The sequence below is a fragment of the Mustela lutreola genome, chromosome X (assembly GCF_030435805.1).
Source record: "Mustela lutreola isolate mMusLut2 chromosome X, mMusLut2.pri, whole genome shotgun sequence".
Taxonomy (NCBI): Eukaryota; Metazoa; Chordata; class Mammalia; order Carnivora; family Mustelidae; genus Mustela; species Mustela lutreola.
This window is the reverse complement of record NC_081308.1, coordinates 110,054,993-110,075,230: the sequence shown is the minus strand read 5'-3', so window position 1 is coordinate 110,075,230 and position 20,238 is coordinate 110,054,993.

Below are 20,238 nucleotides of genomic sequence, written 5' to 3'. Positions count from 1 at the left end.
ATGAATTATAAAGGAAAAATCAATAGGCTTTATTTCTATTTATTTTATTGCCATTGCAAATGAAGAATGAGGGTGCATTATGTTGAGAGTTTGAGTAGCAATATTATAAAGTTTAACAACTGAATTTAAGCTCAGATTGATTTTGGCTTTGATATGGTCCAAAGACATGTTTTTAGTTATGATGAACCACATGAAATTGTTGACATTTGACATTTTGATCTATAAAAATAATAATTTTACCATTCAATCTAATATAATGTTTTTGCAGAAGCAGACTTGTTTATGGACCAAAGTATAGGCTTTGATCACATAAAATATGAACAGCAATAGGGGAGCAGTCTCTGTGGAAGATAAACAGAAAAGAGTGGAAGAAAAAAAAAAAAAAACCTGCTCATGGACTGGAAGAATACACATTGTTAAAATGTCTATGCTGCCCAGAGCAGTCTATACTTACAATGTCATCCTGATCAAAATACCAAAGGCATTTTTCAAAGTGTTGGAAAAAAACAATCCTACAATTTGTATGGAACCTGAAAAGACTCTCTCTGCTTGACTTATTTCACTCAGCATAATCTCTTCCGGTCCCATCCATGTTGATACAAAAGTTGGGTATTCATTCTTTCTGATGGAGGCATAATACTCCACAGTGTATATGGACCACATCTTCCTTATCCATTTGTCCATTGAAGGGTATCTTGGTTTTTTCCCCAGTTCTTTCCATGGTTATTTCCAACCGTGACCATTGCAGCTATTATCATTGGGATACAGCTGGTCCTTCTTTTCACTGCATCTGTATTTATTCAGCAAGGGTGTCATTCACAGTGGATGGAAATACAAAGATCTTTCAAGACCAGCAGAAAGTGAAAGAATCTGTGAGTGCTAAGTGGACCCTGAAAGAAATATTAAGGGGAGTTTGATAAAAGGAGAAAGGCCCCAGGAGTAATACAGAACAGAAATTTACAGAAACAGTCTATAGAAACAAAGAATTCACAAGCAACATGATGGAAATAAAATCATATCTTTCAATAATCACTCTGAACATGAATGGCCTACATGCTCCCATAAAATGGAACAAGGTTGCAGATTGGATAAAAAGAGGACCCATCTATATGCTGTCTTAAACACATTCATTTTGAACCTAAAGATACATCCAAACTTAAAGTGAAGGATGGAGAATCATCTTTCATGACAACGGACGTCAAAAGAAAGCTGAGGTTGCAATTCTGCTATCAGAAATATTAGATTTTAGGTTAAAGAGTAGGAATACCCATAGTATTCCATTAGAGACACAGAAGGATACTTATTTCCCCCTATTTATTTTTCACATCCTTCTCCTAATATCCTCCATGCTATTCCTTACATTCCACAAATAAGTGAAACCATATGATAATTGTCTTTCTAGGCTTGATTTATTTCACTTAGAATAATATGCTACACTTCTATCCATGTTGATGCAAATGGTGGGTGTTCATCCTTTCTGCTGGTTGAGTAATATTCCACTGTATATATGGACCATATCTTCTTAATCCATTCATTTGTTGAAGAAGATCATGATTCCTTCCAGACTTTGGCTATTAAGGACATTGCTGTTATGAACATAGAGGTGAATGTGGCCATTGTTTTCCCTACAACTGTATCACCAGGGTAAATAGCCAGTAGTGCAAATTCTTGGTCATAAGGTGGCTCTACTTTAAACTTTTTGAGGAACCTCCACACTGTTCTCCAAAGTGGCTGTGCAAGCTTGCAACCCACCAAGAGTGTAAGAGGTTTCCCCTTTCTCCACATCTTCACCACCTTTGTTGCTCCCTGCCTTGTCAATTTTTGCCATTCTAACTGGTCTATCTCAATGTGCTTTTTTATTTATTATTTTTTTAATATTTTTTTATTTTTTATAAACATATATTTTTATCCCCAGGGGTACAGGTCTGTGAATCACCAGGTTTACACACTTCACAGCACTCACCAAAGCACATACCCTCCCCAATGTCCATAATCCCAACCCCTTCTCTCAAAACCCCTCCCCCCAGCAACCCTCAGTTTGTTTTGTGGGATTAAGAGTCACTTATGGTTTGTCTCCCTCCCAATCCCATCTTCTTTAATTTATTCTTCTCGTACCCACTTAAGCCCCCATGTTGCATCACCACTTCCTCATATCAGGGAGATCATATGATAGTTGTCTTTCTCTGCTTGACTTATTTCGCTAAGCATGATACCCTCTAGTTACATCCATGTTGTTGCAAATGGCAAGATTTCATTTCTTTTGATGGCTGCATAGTATTCCATTATGTATATATACCACATCTTCTTGATCCATTCATCTGTTGATGGACATCTAGGTTCTTTCCATAGTTTGGCTATTGTGGACATTGCTGCTATAAACATTCGAGTACACGTGCCCCTTTGGATCACCAAGATTGTATCTTTAGGGTAAATACCCAATAGTGCAATTGCTGGGTCATAGGGCAGTTCTATTTTCAACATTTTGAGGAACCTCCATGCTGTTTTCCAGAGTGGCTGCACCAGGTTGCATTCCCACCAACAGTGTAGGAGGGTTCCCCTTTCTCCGCATCCTCGCCAGCATCTGTCATTTCCTGACTTGTTGATTTTAGCCATTCTGACTGGTGTGAGGTGATATCTCATTGTGGTTTTGATTTGTATTTCCCTGATGCCTAGTAATATGGAGCACTTTTTCATGTGTCTGTTGGCCATCTGGATGTCTTCTTTGCAGAAATGTCTGTTCATGTCCTCTGCCCATCTCTTGATTGGATTATTTGTTCTTTGGGTGTTGAGTTTGCTAAGTTCTTTATAGATTCTGGACACTAGTCCTTTATCTGATATGTCGTTTGCAAATATCTTCTCCCATTCTGTCAGTTGTCTTTTGATTTTGTTAACTGTTTCCTTTGCTGTGCAAAAGCTTTTGATCTTGATGAAATCCCAATAGTTCATTTTTGCCCTTGCTTCCCTTGCCTTTGGCGTTGTTCCTAGGAAGATGTTGCTGCGGCTGAGGTCCAAGAGGTTGCTGCCTGTGTTCTCCTCAAGGATTTTGATGGATTCCTTTCGCACATTGAGGTCCTTCATCCATTTTGAGTCTATTTTTGTGTGTGGTGTAAGGAAATGGTCCAATTTCATTTTTCTGCATGTGGCTGTCCAATTTTCCCAGCACCACTTATTGAAGAGGCTGTCTTTTTTCCATTGGACAATCTTTCCTGCTTTGTCAAAGATTAGTTGACTGTAGAGTTGAGGGTCTATTTCTGGGCTCTCTATTCTGTTCCATTTATCTATGGGTCCTTTTTTGTGCCAGTACCATGCTGTCTTGATGATGACAGCTTTGTAATAGAGCTTGAAGTCCGGAATTGTAATGCCACCAACCTTGGCTTTCTTTTTCAATATCCCTTTAGCTATTCGAGGTCTTTTCTGGTTCCATATAAATTTTAGCATTATTTGTTCCATTTCTTTCAAAAAGATGGATGGTACTTTGATAGGAATTGCATTAAATGTGTAGATTGCTTTAGGTAGCATAGATATTTTCACAATATTTATTCTTCCAATCCAGGAGCATGGAACATTTTTCCATTTCTTTGTGTCTTCCTCAATTTTTTTCATGAGTACTTTATAGTTTTCTGAGTATAGATTCTGTGTCTCTTTGGTTAGGTTTATTCCTAGGTATCTTATGGTTTTGGGTGCAATTGTAAATGGGATTGACTCCTTAATTTCCCTTTCTTCTGTCTTGCTGTTGGTGTAGAGAAATGCAACTGATTTCTGTGCATTGATTTTATATCCTGACACTTTACTGAATTCCTGTACAAGTTCTAGCAATTTTGGAGTGGAGTCTTTTGGGTTTTCCACATATAGTATCATATCATCTGCGAAGAGTGATAATTTAATTTCTTCTTTGCCGATTTGGATGCCTTTAATTTCCTTTTGTTGTCTGATTGCTGAGGCTAGGACCTCTAGCACTATGTTGAATAGCAGTGGTGATAATGAACATCCCTGCCGTGTTCCTGACCTTAGCGGAAAAGCTTTCAGTTTTTCTCCATTGAGAATGATATTTGTGGTGGGTTTTTCATAGATGGCTTTGATGATATTGAGGTATGTGCCCTCTATCCCTACACTTTGAAGAGTTTTGATCAGGAAGGGATGCTGTGCTTTGTCAAATGCTTTTTCAGCATCTATTGAGAGTATCATATGGTTCTTGTTCTTTCTTTTATTGATGTGTTGTATCACATTGACTGATTTGCGGATGTTGAACCAACCTTGCAGCCCTGGAATAAATCCTACTTGGTCGTGGTGAATAATCTTTTTAGTGTACTGTTGAATCCTATTGGCTAGTATTTTGTTGAGTATTTTCGCATCTGTGTTCATCAAGGATATTGGTCTATAGCTCTCTTTTTTGGTGGGATCCTTGTCTGGTTTTGGGATCAAGGTGATGCTGGCCTCATAAAATGAGTTTGGAAGTTTTCCTTCCATTTCTCTTTTTTGGAACAGTTTCAGGAGAATAGGAATTAGTTCTTCTTTAAATGTTTGGTAGAATTCCTCCGGGAAGCCGTCTGGCCCTGGGCTTTTGTTTGTTTGGAGATTTTTAATGACTGTTTCAATCTCCTTACTGTTTATGGGTCTGTTCAGGCTTTCTATTTCTTCCTGGTTCAGTTGTGGTAGTTTATATGTTTCTAGGAATGCATCCATTTCTTCCAGATTGTCAAATTTATTGCCGTAGAGTTGCTCATAGTATGTTCTTATAATAGTTTGTATTTCTTTGGTGTTAGTTGTGATCTCTCCTCTTTCATTCATGATTTTATTTATTTGGGTCCTTTCTCTTTTCTTTTTGATAAGTCGGGCCAGGGGTTTATCAATTTTATTAATTCTTTCAAAGAACCAGCTCCTAGTTTCGTTGATTTGTTCTATTGTTTTTTTGGTTTCTATTTCATTGATTTCTGCTCTGATCTTTATGATTTCTCTTCTCCTGCTGGGCTTTTGATTCGAGTTTTCCTGATGGCTAATGATGTTGAACATTTGTTCATGTGTCTGTTACTGTTTGTATGTCTTCTTTTGAGAAATGTCTGTTCATATCTTCTACTCATTTGTTGAATTTATTATTTGTTGTTTTGTTTGTTTGTTTGTTTTTGGTGTGGAGTTTGTCAGTGGCATTCTTATACATTAATAATGAAGATACAGAAAGGGAAATTACAGAATCGATTCCATTTACTATAGCACCAAGAACGATAAGATACCTGGGAATAAACCTAACCAAAGAGATAAAGGATCTGTACTTGAGGAACTACAGAACACTCATGAAAGAAATTGAAGAAGACCAAAAAAAGATGGAAGACCATTCCATGCTCTTGGATCAGAAGAATAAACATTGTTAAAATGTCTATACTGCCTAGAGAAATCTATACTTTTAATGCTATTCCAATCAAAATTCCACCGGTATTCTTCAAAGAGCTGGAGAGAATAATCCAAAAATTTGTATGGAATCAGAAGAGACCTGGAATCACTAAGGAAATGTTTAAAAACAAAAATAAAATGGGGGGCATCAGGTTACCTGATTTCAAGCTTTACTACAAAGCTGTGATCACCAAGACAGAAGGTACTGGCATAAAAACAGACACATAGACCACTGGAACAGAGTAGAGAGCCCAGATATGGACCCTCAACTCTATGGTCAAATAATCTTTGACAAAACAGGAAAAAATATACAGTAGAAAAAAAGACAGCCTCTTCAATAAATGGTGCTGGGAAAACTGGGCAGCTATATGTAGAAGAATGAAACTCGACCATTTTCTTACACCGTACACAAAGATCAACTGAAAATGGATAAAAGATTTCAATGTGAGACAGGAATCAATCAGAATCCTAGAGGAGAACATGGGCAGTAATCTCTTCGATATCAGCCACAGCAACTTCTTTCAAGATAAGTCTCCAAAGGCAGAGGAAACAAAAGCGAAAATGAACTTTTGGGACTTCATCAAAATGAAAAGCTTCTGCACAGCCAAGGAAACAGTCAAGAAAACAAAGAGGCAACCCACAGAATGGGAGAAGATATTTGCAAATGACAGTACAGACAAAAGGTTGATATCCAGGAGTTTGAGAAATTCTTTTAAATATTGTCTATCAGCCTTTTGTCTGTAGCATCATTTCCAAATATTTTTCTCCCATTCCGTGGGCTGCCTCTTCATTTTGTTGTCTGTTTCCTTTGCTGTACAGAAGCTCTTTATCCTGTTGAAGTCTCAAAAGGTCATTTTCATTTTTTGTTTCCCTTGTCTTTGGAGACATGTCTTGAAAGAAGTTGCTGTGGCCAATGTCAAAGAGGTTGCTGCTTATGTTCTTCTCTAGGATTTAGTGGATTCCTGTCTCAAGTTGAAGTCTTTCATCCATATCAAGTTTATCTTTGTGTATGGTGTAAGGAATTCATTCTTCTAATATAGAGTTTCATTCTTCTAACATAGCTGTCCTATTTTCCCAGCACCATTTATTGAAGAGAATGTTTTTATTCCAGTGGATATTTTTGTTTTGTTTTGTTTTGTTTTTGTTTTGTTTTTTGGTGTTTTTTTTTTCCCTTTTTTTATATTTTTCTGTCTTCTTTGATTTCCTTCCTGAGTGCTCTATAGTTCCTGGCATATAGATCTTTACCTCTTTGGGTAAGTTTATTCCAGGTATCTTATGGTTTCAGTGGTATTGTAAATTCAATTGATTCTCTAATTTCTCTTTCTATAGTTACACTGTTAGTATATAAGAAAGCAACTGATTTCTGTACATTGACTTTGTATCCTGCCACATTACTGAATTGTTGTATGAGTTCTAGTAATTTGGTGGTGGAGTCTTTTGGCCTTTCCACATAAAGTATCATTTCATCTATGAGGAAAGAGAGTTTGACTTCTGTGCAATTTGAATTGCTTTTATTTCTTTTTGTTTTATGATTGTTGTTACTAGGACTTCTAGTATTATGTTGAACAATAGTGGTAAGACTGGGAATCCTTGTCATGTTCCTGATCTTAAGGGAAAGATTCTCAGCTATTCTCCATTGAAAATGATATATTCTATGGGATTTTCATAGATGGATTTTATGAAATTGAAGAATATTTCCTCTAGTTTTGATGGAGAATAGATGCTGTATTTTGTCAAAAGTTTTTTTTTTTTTTCCCTGCATCAATTCAGAAGACCATGTGGTTCCTATCCATCCTCTTATTAATGTGTTCTATCATACTTATCTGTGAATGTTAAACCACCCTTTCATCCCAGGGATAAATCCCAGCTGGTTGTGATGGATAATCTTTTAATGTGCTGTTAGTTATCCTAACTATTAGCTAGGATCTTTTTTTAAAAGATTTTATTTATTTATTTGACAGAGAGAGATCACAGGTAGACAGAGAGGCAGGCAAAGAGAGAGAGGGAAGCAGGCTCCCTGCTGAGCAGAGAAGCCAATGCGGGACTCGATCTCAGGACCCTGAGATCATGACCTGAGCCAAAGGCAGAGGCTCAACCCACTGAGCCACCCAGGCGCTCTAGCTAGGATCTTGTTGAGAATCTTGGCATCCATATTCATCAGGGATATTGGTCTGTAATTCTCCCTTTTTTGTGGGGTTTTTGCCTGGTTTGGGGATCAAGGCAATGCTGGCCTTATAGAAAGAGTCTGGAAGCTTTCCTTCTGCTTCTACTTTTGATACAATTTCAGGATAATAGGTGTTATTTCTTCTTTGAATGTTTGGTAGAATTCCCAAGGGATACATCAGGCCATGGACTCTTGTTTTTGATCACTGCTTCAATCTCATTACTGATTACTGGTATATTCAGGTTGTCAATTTCATCCTGTTTCAGTCTTGGAAGTTTATATGTTTCCAGGAAGGCATCTTTTTCTTCCAGGTTGCTTAATTTATTGATATACAGTTGATAATAATTTCTGTTGATTGTTTATATTTCCTTGGTGTTAGTTGTGATCTCTCCCTTTTCATTAATAATTTTATGCATTTGGGTCCTTTCTCTTTTCTTTTGAATAAGTCTAGCCAGTGGTTTATCGACCTTCTTAATTATTTAATGAAGAATCTTCTAGTTTTGTTGATGTGTTCTGCTGGTTTTCTTGTTTCTACTTCATTGATATCTGCTGTAATCTTAATTATTTCCCTTCTGAGACATGGGGTATACTTAATTGATTTTTGGTTTTCCAGTTCTTTGAGATATAAAGTTAGTTTGTGCTCCTAGGGATTTTTTTTTCTTTTGAGTGAAGGTTGGATGGCTATGTATTTCCACCTTAGGATTGCTTTTGCCACATCCCATAGGATTTACCAATGTAGTTTCATTCTTACTGGTTTCTGTGAATTGTTTAAGGTCTTCTTTCATTTCCTGGTTTACCTAAAATTCTTGATCAGGATGGTCTTTAGCTTCCAAGTGTTTGAATCTCTTCCAAACGTTTTCCTGTGATTCAGTTCCAGTTTCAAAGCACTGTGGTCTGAGAATATGCAGGGAATGATCTCAGTCTTCTGCTATCAGTTGAGACCTGATTTGTGACCCATTTTGTGGTCTATTCTTGAGAAAGTTCCATGTGCCTTTGAGAAGAATTAGTATCTTCTTGTTTTAGGGTGGAATGTTCTGCATGTATGTATGAGACCCATTTGGTTTAGTGTGTCTTTGAAAGCTCTTGTTTCTTTGTTGATTTTCTGCTTAGATGATCTCTTCCTGAGAGTGGAGTGTTGAGGCCTCCTGCTATTAACATATTATCACCATGTCTTTTTGTTTTGGTTAAGAGTTGGATTATGTAGTTGGATGCTCTCATGTTAGGGGCAGAGATATTTTTCATTGTTAGATATTCTTGTTGATTAGACTCTTCAAGAATCACTTCCTTGGTTCTAAGGTTCTTGGTTTTCTTGGTTCTAAGATTTGTGACTTTTATTGATACATTCCTGGGTGTTTGTCTACGCTCTCTGATCTTCAGAGGTGTCCTCTCTGCCTCTAAGACACTAAAGCTTGTTTCATTCCCCAGATTAGAGACATTCTCAGCTACAATTTGCTCAAGTATATCTTCTAGTACCCTCTTTCTCTGCCTCCCTCAGAGGTCCCAATAATTCTGACATTGGAAGGTTTCATGGCATTATTTATTTCTGTAATTCTGTTTTCATGGATTTTAAGCTATTTGTTCCAGACCAACTCTTGTTTGTTCCTATCAGTTTGTCTTCTAGATCAGTAATCCTTTCTTCTTCCTCATTTACCCTCACTTTTATAGTATCTGGATTTTATTGCATCTCATTGATAGCATTTTTAAGTTCTGCTAGAGAAGCTCTCATTTCTGCCCTTAGAGAATTTATATTTCCATTAATGGTTTCCTCCTTCTTATCTATTGTTTGCACAAGTATTACCCTGAAGTCTATTTCTGACTTCTCGCTTCTATTCATATCCATTAATTTTGTCATATAAATTACAGTCTCTGAATTTTTCCTGTGTTGGGTGTTCCTCCTTTTAGTCATTCTGTTGAGGGGTGGTTGACAGAATGTCCAGTGTCCAAATTAGTAATCACAACCCAAGCAAAATGCACTGGTTTTATAGGGACCTTAGTATTGTCAGTCTCTTGTTCTTCCAACCTGTATTCTGGGAAAGGGGCCTGGCGAACTGTTACTCGGCAACCCTGTTTGGATAGAGTTGCTTTGCCTCCTGTGGAAGGGAAGGGCTCAGTGAAAACAAGTTTTGGGGAACATTTTTCCTCTCATGGCTTTTCTGGGTGGCTTTCCATGTCTCTTCCCATCGTCAGAGCAGAAATGACCACTGTTCTCCGGTGAGGTCTCCAGGGCACACTGTCTCCATTTTTGTGTGTGTTGCTGAAAACTACAGCAAACTGGGTTGTGCACCTCACAGTAAAACTCCCAAACCTCACCTACAGGTCCAGGGACATCTTTTTGTTTTGTGCTTCTAAAACTGCTCACTGCCCCCAGTTTAGAAGCAGATCCAGGTTTCAGTCTGGGGGGTTGCCCTAAAGTCCTTTCCCTGCTGCTACTTGCCTGCAAGTCTGTGCCCAGTCTCCACTATGGGAGGGTTTTAGGCCCTGGTGGCACAAGTTCCCAGAGGCTCCCACCCTCTTCTGTTTATCTCCCAATATCTGCCCACAAAATTGTGGCTCCTTGCTTCATTTTGAAACTAACCACCAGAGATATTCTGTTTTTAGAGTTCTGGATATATCTTCTCACATGTTAGGCTGATTTCATGGGTGTTCAGAGTGTTCTGTTACATATCCAGCTCAATTCAAGGGATTTGTTGAAATAGAGTCCCCTACTACTACTCAATCTTTCCCTTCTCCCAATGTAATGGTTTCTGAAGGGTCCCATTGACCAAAAATTCTTCCCACTATGCCTGTGGTTAAAATTTATGTTCATAATTTAATATTTCAAAATATTATCTGTTATAAGGCCTAAATATGAATATGTAAGAATTATGAAGATGGTTTAAAAGTGTATGCACTTCACTAAATGACTAACAGTCATTAAGAATACCAACATGAGGAGACAAGATGGCGGGGAAGTAGGAGGAGGCGCCGTTTCAACCTGTATACTAAATTGAGCTGATTACCTACCAAAGAACTCCAATCACCCATGAAATAAGCCTGAGATCAGAATTATACACCTCTGGATCTCTACAGGGGCAGAAGAAGATGCCAGTGGGCAGGTAAAGCAGAGTGGGAACATCAGATTGATATTGGAAGATAAACAAAAGGGGGAGGGAGCCACCAGAGGTGACCGATTAGAAAGTAATACCCCAATACGAGAGTGACCTGCATTTGGGGGCCAGCATTAAAGTGGAGTCTGGTTGAAAGCACTCAAAAAGAGCAAAGGATTGCGGGGGGAAATTGTGGGAATTGGGGTGGTTAAGGACAGGGGCTTAAGTCCCCAGACCCAGGAAAACCTCCCCTGGCACCGAGCCAGAGAGAGTGCAATGGAGATACAAGGTCTTGGTCCCTGAGCTGCCAGCGTGCCCAAGAAAGTGTGGGGTCCGGCTCCCGTGAGGGGTTAAGAGCCTCGCCAGAAGGCAGAACACTGTGCTGTGCTATCAGAGCCAGAGATGCGCACACCCCACACTCTCCCCTGAGAGAGGTGTGTGCAAGCCCAGTGCTCTTAGACCCAGAAAGACCAGGCACTCCCAGCCAGGGCCAGCGGGAAAATCTCAGTGTGCGATTGCTGCTTGGAACCTCTCTGGGGGTCTGGAGCAGTCTAGACAGCCACCACTGCTGTGGTTTTGGGTACAAGCAGGAGATACAACATCCCCAGGGACCGTGACTTGGACCCTGCTCTGCCAGCGGCCAAGGAGGAAATTATATGGGCTGCAGAGCACTCACAGAGGAGCAGACTGAGGATTATCTCTGAGAGGGAGGATGGGGTGCAGTTTGCTTTCCTGCAAACTTCCAAAAACCATCAAAAGCAGGCAATGCAAGAGAAAACAAATGAATAAATATAAAAACCTCCAGAGAACAAAAGCCTGAAAAAACCGGTTTCCTCAGAGCCCACCCCCTTGATGGGGGGGGGCGGGAAGACTTAACTCAGGGAACATCATTGACTGAAAAACAACATGGAAGGCCACATCCCCAGAAAACCAACCAGGAAAAAAAAAAAAAAAAAGACAACAAGAGAACAACCACTAGTACTTCATAGATACAACTTTTATTTTTAACTGGTTCCCACTATTTTTTTCATTTTTTTTTAATATAGATAATTTTTTAACCTATTTACCATCACAGTGAGATGTCTAGTACATCAAATTCCATGATAACCTTCTAACCTGAACTTTTTGATACATACAACTGTGTTTTTCTTTTGATTTTCTATTTTCTAAAAATTTTTAGTTTAGTTTAATCTAGTTTATTCTTTTTTAATTTTTATTTTCTAATATTCATATAGAGTTAAACTTCAAGGTATTCCCCTTTCCCCAGTCAATGCTACCCCTATAGGTAAACCAATTTTTAATCCCCCTTTATCTTAGGAAAGTTGAGTCCCTTAACAAAGATATCAAGATACATGCAGGAAGAATCAAAAGAACCTTCCTCACCCACACTGAGAATTTATAACCACTTTCCCATCTTTTTCTTCCACCAGCGTTTCTGTGTATTTGTGTTTGTTCTGATAGTATATAAATTTTATACTTGGGGTTCTTTTTGACGAGGTTCTTCCATTTTTTGCTTTTATATATATATATATATATATATATATATATATATATATATATATATTTCTTTTCTTCTCTTGTCATATACTTTTATCAGTCTTTTTGTTTGTCTGTTTTTGTTTGTATACTTCGTAAATCCTACCTTGGGGCCCATTTGTGCTAAGCCTTCACTTTTATCATCCCTTCCACCCCTTTTCTTTTTATTTTCTCTTTTCTCTCTTTTTGGTGGGGAATCCTGATTGGTCAGAAGCATTCCAGGGTTCATCTTGACTGCACTATGGTCGATATATCTAGCTACATCCATCCAGTCATCTCTCACCAAAATGACTAGGAGGAGGAATGCCCAACAGAAGAAAAATACAGAGGAGGGACTTTCTGCAACAGAGCTAATGACTATTGACATACACAATATGTCAGAAAGGGAATTCAGGCTAACAATTACCCAGGCAATAGCTAGGTTGGAGAAAGCCATGGATGACCAAATGGAATTGATTAGGGCATAACTGAAAGTTACCAGGGATGATGTTCAAAATGCTCTCAATGAGTTCCAGTCTAATCTAAATTCTCTAAAATCTAGGGTAACTGAGACAGAAGATAGAATTAATGATCTGGAGGACAAACAGATAAAGAGAAAGGAACAGGAGGAAGACTGGAACAAACAGTTTATAAGCCACGAAAACAGAATCAGGGAAATAAATGATGACATGAAGTGTTCCAACGTCAGAACATTTGGAATCCCTGAAGGGGCGGAGAAAGAAAGAAGTCTAGAAGATATAGTGGATCAAGTTCTCCATGAAAATTTTCTCAATGTCATGAATGGAACATGTACTAGAGGCAGAATGGTTTCCTTCCAAGATCATAGATTCTTGAAAGTTCTTGAGACACCTAATAGTAAGAATGAAGAATTATAATTGTAGGGAGACACTCTTGAACGCATCCCGGACAAAGAAACTCCTTACATAAAGAGGAAAGCCCATCAGATTAATGTCAGACCTATCCACAGAGACCTGGCAAGCCTGAAAGGGCTGGCAAGATAGGGCACTAATTGAGAAGAACATGCAGCCACGAATACTTTATCCAGCAAGACTGACATTCAAAATGGATGGAGAGATAAAGAGTTTCCAAGACAGGAAAATCTTAAAAGACGATGCAACCACACCAAGCTGACACTGCAGGAATTACTAAGGGGAATTCAATAAAAGAGAAAGAAATCCTAAAAATATCATTGAACAGAAATATAAACAATCTACAGAAAGAAAGACTTTGAAGGTAACACGATGTCAATAAAAACATATCTATCAATAATCACTCTTAATGTGAAAGGCCTAAATGTGCCCATAAAATGACACAGGGTTGGAGATTGGATAAAACGAAAGGACTCATCCATATGTTGTCTACAAGAGACCCATTTTGAACCTAAAGATACACCCAGACAGAAAGTGAAGGGGTGGAGAGCATCTTTCATGCCAACAGGTCTCAAAAGAAAGCAAGTGTAGCGATTCTCATATCAGATAACTTAGATTTTAAACTAAAGACTGTAGTCAGAGATACAGAAGGACACTATTTCATTCTTGAAGGGACTATCCACAAAGATGATCTAACAATTGGAAATATCTATGCCTCCTGTGGGGGAGCAGCCAACTACAAAAGACAACTGTTAATCAAGATAAAGAGTCATACTGATATGATTACACTAATAGTAGGAGATCTTACCAAACCTCTTTCAGAAATAGACAGATCATCGAAGCAGAAAATCAATAAAGAAACAAGAGCATTGAATGACACATTGGACCAGTTGGACCTCATAGATATATACAGAACATTCCACCTTAAAACAGCAGAATACTCTTTCTTCTCAAGTGCACATGGAACCTTCTCTAGAATAGACCACATACTGGGTCACAAATCAGGATTCAACTGATACCGAAAGACATTATTCCCTGCATATTCTCAGATCACAAGGCTTTGAAACTGGAGCACAATCACAAGGAAAATTTCAGAAGGAACTCAAACACCTGGAAGCTAAAGACCACCTTGCTTAAGAATGCTTGGGTAAACCAGGAGATCAAAGAAGAACTTAAACAATTCATGAAAACCAATGAGAATGAAGACACTTCAGTCCAAAACCTATGGGATACAGCAAAGGCAGTCCTACATAGTCATCCAAGTCTCCCTCAAAAAAATTGAAAAATCCAGAATACACTAGCTATCTCTACACCTTAAAGAGCTTGAGAACCAATGACAAATCAAACCAACTCCACACATAAGAAGGGAAATAATCAAGATTAAAACAGGGATCAATGAGGTAGAAACCAGAGATACAGTAGAACGTATCAATGAAACTAGGAGCTGTTTTTCTGAAAGAATTGATAAGATCGATAACCTCACTAATTGGCCTCACTAATCCAAAATAAAAGAGAGAAAACCCAAATTAATAAAATTATGAATGAAAAGTTAGAGATTATAACTAACACCAAGGAAGTAGAAACAATCATCAGAAGTTATTATCAACAGTTATATGCCAATAAGCTAAGCAACCTAGATGAAATAGATGCAATCCTGGAAAACTATAAACCCCCAAAATTGAACCAGGAAGAAATTGACAACCCGAATAGACTGATATCTAGTAATGAGATTGAAGCAGTGATCTAAAACCTCCCAAAAAACAAGAGCCCAGGACTTGATGGGTTCCCTGGGCAATTTTATCAAATGTTCAAAGAAGAAATAACACCTATCCTCCTGAAGAGGTTTCAAAAAATTGATGCAGAAGGAAAACTTCCAGACTCTTTTAATAAGGCCAGCATTACCCTGATCCCCCAACCAGGCAAAGACCGTACCAAAAGGAGAATTTCAGACCAATATCACTGACGAATATGGATGCTAAGATTCTCAACAAGATTCTAGCAAACAGGATCCAACAGCACATTAAAAAGATTATCCACCACAACCAGGTGGGATCCATCCCTGGGTTACAAGTATGGTTCAGCATTTACAAATCAATCAATTTGATAGAAGAAATCAATAAGAGGAAAGAGAAGAACCACATGGTCCCCTCAATTGATGCAGAAAAAGCATTAGACAGAATCCAGCATCCATTCCTGATTAAAACGCTTCAAAATATAGGGATAGAGGGAACATTCTTGAGCTTCATAAAATCTATCTATGAGAGACCCACAGCAAATATCATCCTCAATGGGAAAAGCTCACAGTCTTCCCGTTGAGATCAGGAATATGACAAGGATATCCACTCTCAAGGATACCTGGGAATAAATCTAAACAAAGAGGTAAAGGATCTGTACTCGAGGAACTACAGACCACTCATGAAAGAAACTGAAGAAGACACAAAAAGATGGAAGACTGTTCCATGTTCTTGGATCAGAAGAATAAACACTGTTAAAATGTCTATACTGCCTAGAGCAATCTATACTTTTAAAGCCATTCCGATCAAAATTCTACCGGTATTTTTCAAAGAACTGGAGCAAATAATCTGAAAATTTGTATGGAATCAGAAGAGACCCTGAATTGCTAAGGAAATGTTGAAAAACAAAAAATAAAACTGGGGGCATCACATTTCCTGATTTCAAACTTTACTACAAAGCTGTGACCACCAAGACAGCATGGTACTGACACAAAAACAGACACATAGACCACTGGAACAGAGTAAGAGCCCAGATATGGACCCTCAACTCTATGGTCAATTAATCTTCGACAAAACAGGAAAAAATATCCACTGGAAAAAAGACAGTCTCTTCAATAAATGGTGCTGGGAAAACTGGGCATCTATATGTAGAAAATGAAACTCAACCATTCTCTTACACCATACACAAAGATAAACTCAAAATGGATAAAATACATCAATGTGAGACAGGAGTCCATCACAATCCTATAGGAGAACATAGGCAGTAACCTCTTTGATATAAGTCACAGCAACTTCTTTCAAGATATGTCTCCAAAGGCAAAGGAAAAAAAATCTAAAATGAACTATTGGAACTTCATCAAGTTCAAAAGCTTCTGCCCAGTCAAAGAAACAGTCAACAAAACAAAGAGGCAATCCACAGAATGGGAGAAGATATTTGCAAATGACAGTACAGACAAAAGGTTGATATCCAGGATCTATAACGAACTCCTCAAACTCAACACACGCAAAGCAAATAATCATATCAAAAAATGGGCAGAAGATATGAACAAACACTTCTCAAATGAAGACATACAAATGGCTATCAGACACATGAAAAAATGTTCATCATCACTAGCCATCAGGGAGATTCAAATTAAAACTAAAATGAGATACCATCTTACACCAGTTAGGATGGCCAAAATTAGCAAGACAGGAAACAACATGTGTTGGAGAGGATGTGGAGAAAGGGGAACTCTCTTACACTGTTGGTGGGAATGCAAGTTGGTGCAGCCTTTTTGGAGAACAGTGTGGAGATTCCTCAATTCAAGAAATTAAATTCAAGATATTAAAAACTTAATTTCAATTCAATTTGAAATTAATTTCAATTCAAGAAATTAAAAATAGAGCTTCCCTATGACCCTGCAATTGCACTACTGGGTATTTACCCCAAAGATATAGATGTAGTGAAAAGAAGGGCCATCTATACCCCCAATGTTTATAGCAGCAATGGCCATGGTCGCCAAACTGTGGAAAGAACCATGATGTCCTTCAACGGATGAATGGATAAGGAAGATGTGGTCCATATACACTATGGAGTAGTATGCCTCCATCAGAAAGGATGAATACTCAACTTTTGTAGTTACATGGATGGGACTAGAAGAGATTATGCTGAGTGAAATAAGTCAAGCAGAGAGAGTCAATTATCATATGGTTTCACTTATTTGTGGAGCATAACAAATAACATGGAGGACAAGGGCAGATGGAGAGGAGAAGGGATTTGAGGGAATTTGGAAGGGGATGTGAACCATGAGAGACTATGGATTCTGAATAACTACCTGAGGGTTTTGAAGTGGCGGGGTATGGGAGGTTGGGGGAACAAGGTGGTGGGTATTAGGGAGGGCACAGATTGTATGGAGCGCTGGTTGTGGTGCAAAAACAATGAATACTGTTTTGCTGAAAAGAAATAAAATAATAATAATAATAAAAAGAATCCCAGCACACATTACTTTATCAAAAAACCTTCAGACATGGTACAAACAATAATTTTGAGAGGGGTGAAGCTGAGAAAAGTTCAGAATACCCATCATGGGGAAGTATAACTGGGTAAAAAATCAGCCTAGGATTTATTTTCCTTATCTGCCAATTGTCAGCCCTGTATCTTTTGATATACTCTGGTCTTATCATCTAGTGATAATAGCACTTTATATGATGATATATCAGGGATTACATGAGAAAATGTATTAAAATTTTGTCATAATACTTGGCAAGTATTTATCAGTCAACAGTTGCTATTGTCATCATTATCATCATCATCACCATCATTATTGGTTGTGGTGATTAAATGTAAGCCCATGATTTAATAAAACCATAGTTTGTAGATTACAAAGAATCAATGGTATGATTACTGAAAAGAAACATCATACTGATGCTTTTTTTTTTTTTTCATTTAAAAAATGCCTTGGAGAATAATACTATCCATAGAGATAAAAGATAAACACGGAATAGGAAAAAATATTTGGAATACATGAAGAACTCTTACAACTCAGTAATAAAAATACAAATAACACATTTTAAAAAAAGTGAACAAGAGTTGCTCATAGTATGTTCATATAATAGTTTGTATTTCTTTGGTGTTAGTTGTGATCTCTCCTCTTTCATTCATGATTTTATTTATTTGGGTCCTTTCTCTTTTCTTTTTGATAAGTCGGGCCAGGGGTTTATCAATTTTATTAATTCTTTCAAAGAACCAGCTCCTAGTTTCGTTGATTTGTTCTATTGTTTTTTTGGTTTCTATTTCATTGATTTCTGCTCTGATCTTTATGATTTCTCTTCTCCTGCTGGGCTTAGGGTTTCTTTCTTGTTCTTTCTCCAGCTCCTTTAGGTGTAGGGTTAGGTTGTGTACCTGAGACCTTTCTTGTTCCTTGAGAAAGGCTTGTACAGCTATATATTTTCCTCTCAGGACTGCCTTTGTTGTGTCCCACAGACGTTGAACCATTGTATTTTCATTATCATTTGTTTCCATGATTTTTTTCAATTCTTCTTTAATTTCCCGGTAGACCCATTCATTCTTTAGAAGGATGCTGTTTAGTCTCCATGTATTTGGGTTCTTTCCAAACTTCCTTTTGTGGTTGAGTTCTAGCTTTAGAGCATTGCGGTCTGAAAATATGCAGGGAATGATCCCAATCTTTTGATACCGGTTGAGTCCTGATTTAGGAGTGGAGAATGTTCCAAGTGCACTAGAGAAAAATGTGTATTCTGTTGCTTTGGGATGAAATATTCTGAATATATCTGTGATGTCCATCTGGTTCAGTGTGTTGTTTAAGGCCTTTATTTCCTATTATAAGAACATACTATGAGCAACTCTACGCCAATAATTTTGACAATCTGGAAGAAATGGATGCATTCCTAGAAACATATAAACTACCACAACTTAACCAGGAAGAAATAGAAAGCATGAACAGACCCATAACCAGTAAGGAGATTGAAACAGTCATTAAAAATCTCCAAACAAAAGCCCAGGGCCAGATGGCTTCCCGGGGGAATTTTACCAAACATTTAAAGAACTAATTCCTATTCTCCTGAAGCTGTTCCAAAAAATAGAAATGGAAGGAAAACTTCCAAACTCATTTTATGAGGCCAGCATCACCTTGATCCCAAAACCAGACAAGGATCCCACCAAAAAAGAGAGCTATAGACCAATATCCTTGATGAACACAGATGCGAAAATACCCACCAAAATACTAACCAATAGGATTCAACAGTACATTAAAAGGATTATTCACCACGACCAAGTGGGATTTATTCCAGGGCTGCAAGGTTGGTTCAACATCCGCAAATCAGTCAATGTGATACAACACATCAATAAAAGAAAGAACAAGAACCATATGATACTCTCAATAGATGCTGAAAAAGCATTTGACAAAGTACAGCATCTCTTCCTGATCAAAACTCTTCAAAGTGTAAGGATAGAGGGAACATACCTCAATATCATCAAAGCCATCTATGAAAAACCCACCACAAATATCATTCTCAATGGAGAAAAACTGAAAGCTTTTCCGCTAAGGTCAGGAACACGGCAGGGATGTCCATTATCGCCACTGCTATTCTACATAGTACTAGAGGTCCTAGCCTCAGCAATCATACCACAAAAGGAAATTAAAGGCATCCAAATCAGCAAAGAAGTCAAATTATCACTCTTCGCAGATGATATGATACTATATGTGGAAAACCCAAAAGACTCCACTTCAAAATTGCTAGAACTTATACAGGAATTCAGTAAAGTGTCAGGATATAAAATCAATGCACAGAAATCAGTTGCATTTCTCTACACCAACAGCAAGACAGAAGAAAGAGAAATTAAGGAGTCAATCCCATTTACAATTGCATCCCAAACCATAAGATACCTAGGTATAGCCCTAACCAAAGAGACACAGAATCTATACTCAGAAAACTATAAAGTACTCATGAAAGAAATTGAGGGAGATACAAAGAAATGGGAAAATGTTCCATGCTCCTGGATTGGAAGAATAAATATTGTGAAAATATCTATGCTACCTAAAGCAATCTACACATTTAATGCAATTCATATCAAAGTACCATACATCTTTTTTCAAAGAAATGGAACAAATAATGCTAAAATTTATATGGAACCAGAAAAGACCTCGAATAGCCAAAGGGATATTGAAAAAGAAAGCCAACGTTGGTGGCATCACGATTCCGGACTTCAAGCTCTATTACAAAGCTGTCATCATCAAGACAGCATGGTACTGGCACAAAAAAGGACCCATAGATCAATGGAACAGAATAGAGAGCCCAGAAATAGACCCTCAACTCTACAGTCAACTAATCTTCGACAAAGCAGGAAAGACTGTCCAATGGAAAAAAGACAGCCTCTTCAATAAATGGTGCTGGGAAAATTGGACAGCCACATGCAGAAAAATGAAATTGGATCATTTCCTTATACCACACACAAAAATAGACTCAAA